Consider the following 6,048-nt stretch of genomic DNA (forward strand, 5'->3'; position numbering starts at 1 on the left):
TAAAAACATGATAAAGGAGCCCTAGGTCTGAGGGGTTGCTGTGAGGGATAAAAAAATGGATCGTTTTCTCCTTGGCTAAATTAGTTTCAAGCAAATCTCTAACTCCCTTGACTATGCTCTGTGCTCAGACACTCTAGAAAAGACCCACATGCATTTATATGCCACAGACTTGCAAGGGGATGGGCAGAGGAAGCTGCCACCTCATAGATGTTATCTTGAGAACCGTTTTTTGAATTGTGGCAATTGCTGGGGCTCTAACCCTTCACCCTGTCCCCACACCATTTTAATCTGCAACCTTTTGTCTTTATCATTTCACCTGTATTCCTCTTCTGCTTAGTTCTAATGCTGGGAATTAAAAATCAGCATTCAAAGGTGATTTAGAGCTGCTCAGCCGAGACCTCTCCATTTGACATTGACTCTCCCAGAGGGGTTTCTCCTAAGAAAATACAGGTGAGAGGATCTTTAGGTTGGAACAACGGACAGAACCAAAGATATCTATGGAGGGATTGCCAATTGCAGCCCTTGGCTATGTAGAATGAGAGAGAGACACAGACAGAGACAGAGACAAGGACATGCAGAGATACACAAAAAAAGAAGGAAGGGAGAAATGGAGGGAGGCAAAGAAAGGAAAAGAAAGAAAGCTTGAAAGACCCCCCGAAGGGAGCCCCTCGCTCCAGTCTCGGGAAGGACGCGCACCCAGTAGGACGCTGAGACCCACTTGCTGTAAACACACGAGGAAGTTTATTGAAGACAGGACAAGACAAGAGCTCAGGCCAGCATGCTGGGGTCNAAACTCATACNCCACGCAGGGGTAGAGGAGTTCGACNNNGACCTGAATTTTTACAGAGCTTATAAAGGAGAAAACCACAAGCCAGGGGGAGAAAAGGGGAGGGAAAAGGGGAACTCTAAAATCATAGACTGCCCATACAGTTAGGTCATATGCTAGTCATGTGTAACACTAGGCAACACACCCAGGGCTTTGTGACATTGTGGTTAGGGTGGTGACATTCCACAGGGGCGTTGGATCATTATGACCAGGGGCTTTGGGACATTGTGATTGTTCCAGGAAACTTTCCACTCAGGAATGCTCCAGGAACCATTGTGCAGCAAGGGAGGGTGAAAAGCTCATATTTTCACAGACCCCACTTCTTCTTTTGGGTAGCTAGGCAGCTTATTAATTTTTAGCCCTACAAGCTAACCAACAAAAATGGAAGTTCCTGAAGCTTTGACACACACCTGGAATCCAGGTTGTTGTATAATTCAGGCTGCTTTGTCAACTTTGGAAAACTCATTCTTTATTGGTATGTCACTTTGAAATGCAAACTGTCATAGAAGATGGGATGCATACAATACATAAGGAATTAGTAGGCCAGTTTTGTCTCTTTAAAATGTTGGTTGCATATCTTTGTCTTACTTGTGAAGACTTAACTCTGCGCATCCCTTTAAGTGCTGCAGGGAAAGAAAAGGGGCATGCCCTGGCAAGCACTGTCAACTTGAAACAACCTAGAGTCAGCTGACAGCGAAACCTCAACTGAGAGATTACCCAGGTCAGATTGACTCTGAGCTTGACTGTGAAATAGTGTCTTGGTTGCTAATCAATGTAGGAGGTCCTAGCCCACTGTGGGTGGCACCATCCCTTTGGCAGCAGCCTTGGGTTAAATAAGAAAGCAGAATGAGCATCAGCCTGTCCGTCAGTCGGTAAGCCTGTGAGCAGAGAGTGGTTTTTCCATGGTTTCTGCATTTAGGTTCCTGCACATAGTCCCTGTATCAATGTTTCAATGATAGATCGTGACTTAGAAGTATAAGCTGAATAAACCCTTTCCTCTCCTAAAATTTTATCATAGTGAAGGGAAATGAAATTGAAAATGAAATTTAAGGCCTGTGATTCATGTAATTTATGTCAAATAAGTCCAGAGAAAAAAGTTGTGGGCTTAGAAGCCTGAGGCGGAGAAAACAGTGGGACAGGCCTGGGCACGCCCAGGCAGGCCATTGTTTAAAACATTCCTGACATAGTTTGGAGTCATATGTTAACCAGGTGTTCTGCTAACTTACCTGTACCACTCTGCAAATGTGTTGGCATTTAAATGGACCAATCATGTGTAACCACGCCATTTCTCCCGAGCCCCCCACCCCCACCCCTCTCCCTATAAAAACCCCTAGCTTTCGAGCCACTTGGTCGATTTCTTGTTCTCCTGCGTGAGATACGAATCGGCCCAGAGCTCCGCCAATAAATTACCTCATGTTTTTGTATCAAGACGGTCATCTCTCATGATTCCTGGGCAGGCAAGCGTCATCTTGGGTTTGGAGTGGGAAGGACTCCCCACAGAAGCCTTTCAATAGCAGCAGAAAAGAAAATAGAACACCCCTAGCTAAGGTTCTTCATCAGCTACCATTGTTGTTGCTGAAGACAAACACTTCATAAAAGCACGTTAGAGGGAAAGGAGTCTGTTTTAAAGAACACAGAGTCCATCATAGCAAGGAAGTCAGTTTGTCAGGAGCGTGAGACAGCTACTCACATCACATCCACGGTCAGGAAGCAGAATCAGATGCTGATGCTGAATCCACTTCCTCCTGTCTTACTCAGTCCAGACCTCAGTCCGTAGAATTGTGCCTCTTATATTTGAATTGGGGTTCTTCCTCAGGTAATCCTCTCTCACCCTCAGATTCACCCATTGGCACATCTCCTAAGTGATTCCAAATCCAGTCACATTGACAGGTAGCCTTCACCCCCCCATACACACACACACACACACACACACACACACACACACACACCTTTTGGGTCTCACTGAAAATGAGAATTATGAACATGATGATGGTATCTTCCATCACTACGATTTGAGAAAATTCTCTGTACCAGACACTGGGCACAGTGCTTTTTAACCGCCACAACACTCAATTCTTATAATACCAGCATGACGTGGCAACTTTTCTTATCCCCAAAATATCAATAAAGAGATGTGGTTTAAAACAGTTCAAAACCGACTTCCCAAACTAGGCCACATTCCCTCATTACACTCTGTCCCTTTTCTTTCATATCACTTATCAAAGCCCATCCTTAGCACTGTCCAGTGTCTGCCTTCCTTCTGCACTGTAAACACTATCAGGACCTGGTATGAGCAACTGGTTTATGTAAGCTGTTAATGGTCATTGGTGGAGTATATACTAGTGGCTGGAAGAACTGGTCCTTTCCCAAAGTACCCAAGGGTATGGGGACAGGTGTTAGATCCCATATAGGCTGTTATGGTTTGCATATGCTCAGCCCAGGGAGTGGCATTATTAGAAGGTATGAATCCACTGGAGTAGGTGTGGCCTTTTAGAAGTAGATGTCATTATGGATATGGGCTTTAAGACCCTCATCCTAGCTACCTGGAGGTCAGTCTTCCATTATCAGCCTTCAGATGAAGATGTAGAACTCTCAGCTCTGCCTGTACCAAGCCTGCCTAGATGCTACCATGCTCCCACCTTGATGATAATGGACTGAACCTCTGAACCTGTAAGCCAGCCCCGTTAAATGTTGTCCTTTATAAGACTTGCATTGGTCATGGTGTCTGCTTACAGCAGTAAAACCCTAACTAAGACACAGGGAAAAAGAAATCCTAGGATCTTATTTGTATGGCCAGGGGTATTTATACTAAATATGAAACAAGTCATCAAGGCATTGACAAGCAGGTGACAGAGTTTCATGCCCAACACCTTGAGCTGAATAGGAAATTTCTATTTCTGAAAGAGAGAATGATGGAAATGGCTCCCCACACCTGCAAGGTTTTGGTTTTTGAGATTTTTGTGGTAGATTATGTTCTGGAAACAATATATAAAGAATACTAGAATTAACTTGTGAATTGCACTTGAGACCTCAAACTGTCTCAATCCATCTTTCTGGGCATGAGAATAATCCTTTTGCCTAGTATATCAGTGCTGTATATATTCCTATCCTCTTAGCCACCATCCTATCATTATGCTTTGTTTTTGTTATTATTATTATTGTTGTTGTTATTGTTGTTGTTGTTGTTGTTAGTAGCCAACAGCAAAAAAGGCAGAATGATAGAAATCCAGCTCCAGTTGTAGAGGAGGCCACTGAGCCCATGGTGCTGTGTGGTGGAAGTTTATTGTAAATATCAGAAAGTGAAAGCATACTTAGGATTGGTGCTGCCCATGGTTTTATTCATCTGTCTACTGGGGATACTGGGGTGTGTCTCCATCAGTGAAAGAGCAGAGACTGCTGTAGTAGAAAAAAATGAGCAAATTGTAACCCACCTGGTGTATACAAATTATGAAAGAAAGCTAAGTTTGAATGCTATGGTAACTTTTCTCCACATTGTGTGAAAAGTATGTCTCTATATTTTCAGCTGTTAATTGTGCGCCACCAGAGAGCTAAGTGCCAGTTCTATGGCCCATCCCCAGATTTTCCATTTGTAAATATGTGCTCTTCCTCACCTGCCTAAAGGCAATCTAGAGAGGTAGCAGAGGTTGTCTTCCTGCTGATTGGTTGTAAAAAAAAAAAAAAAAAAAAAAAAAAGATCTGATGACCAATATCTGGGACAGGAAGGAGGAGGGCAGACCTTCTGAGCAGAGGAGTGAGGCAGGAGGACAAAAGAGCAAGAAGCAGGAGATTGTGGAGTGGTCGTAGAAAAGAACGGGCATGGGCCAGAGCAGAGCAGGGAGGGATAGAGCTAAGCACATGGCAGGGACAGGTCTGGAAGTCAGGTTACATTAGAATCTAACAACGAGACTGCCACAGAGAAAGGCCTGAGTTTAAACTATATTACAAGTCTCTGTGACTTAATTATACCTCAGGCAGAGCTGAGGAAAGTCCAGAAATAGCTGAAACCAAAGGAAAAATGATTAGCTTCCAAAGTTATATTTTTAAAAAATATGTGCCATGACAGATATGTTGGTGTCTACATGTATTTCCAGACCTGGAGAGGCTGAGGCAAGAGGATCATGGGTCAGGACCACCTTGAACTACATAGAAAGAAGGAAAGACCTTTACTCAGAGATGCAGATTAGAAAAAGAATGTGTGTTTTAGAAAATGGTAGGGGTGTGGAAAAAAATCATTCCATCCTTCTACAATTTGGGGGTTGGTTTGGTTAGTGACATGCCTGACATAGGCATGAGATTGGCCCCATTTTAGAATAGCTCAGGGTGAGACCGTGCTGAGCCCCAGACATCTTAGCCACAGCTACTTCTCCCATGTTTTACACATTCTTGCTCAGATGGCAATGGCAACAACAAAATATTTCTCCAGGCATTTGCACAAAAGGAGAGTGGCTTACATGGCATGTGGCTTAGTATCTGGTAAAAGGTGAAGCTTGACCTGAGAGGCACATCAAATGACAGCATTCCGTGCCATCTGCCTCTGTTTTAGTAAGGCTATTAGGTCCTCAACTGCCTGGGTGGCCCAGTGACCTCTGGGTTTCAACCTACAGACTGAAGGGTCTAGAGCTGTGTACTGGCTAATTTTGTGCCAACTTGACACAGCTGGAGTTATCACAGAGAGAGGAGCTTTAGTTGAGGAAATGCCTACATGAGATCCAGCTGTAAAGTATTTTCTCAATTAGTGATCAAGGGGGAGGGCCCCTTGTGGGTGGGACCATCCCTGGGCTGGTAGTCTTGGGTTCTATAAGAGAGCAAGCTGAGCAAGCCAGGGGAAGCAAGCCAGTAAAGAACATCCCTCCATGGCTTCTGCATCAGCTCCTGCTTCCTAACCTGCTTGAGCTCCAGTCCTGCATCCTTTGGTGGTCAACAGCAGTATGGAAATGTAAGCCGAATAAACCCTTTCCTCCCCAACTTGCTTCTTGGTCATGATGTTTGTGCAGGAATAGAAACCCTGACTAAGACAAGCTGTGCCAGAGCAGAGATTTGAGAGCACAAGATATTTCCTTCCCTTCCCAGTTTTTAACGTTTACAGATTGAGAGATGTGTGGCTTAAAGGTTCTTTCCCCTACCTTGTCCGTAGGCTCATTTTCTTTTGCTAACCAACTTCCTGGTCTATTTAAGACTGTGGGTGTGTGAAGGAGGGAGAAGATAACATCAGACTTGATTGA

This window comes from Mus pahari, chromosome 14 (genome assembly GCF_900095145.1).
Source record: "Mus pahari chromosome 14, PAHARI_EIJ_v1.1, whole genome shotgun sequence".
Taxonomy (NCBI): Eukaryota; Metazoa; Chordata; class Mammalia; order Rodentia; family Muridae; genus Mus; species Mus pahari.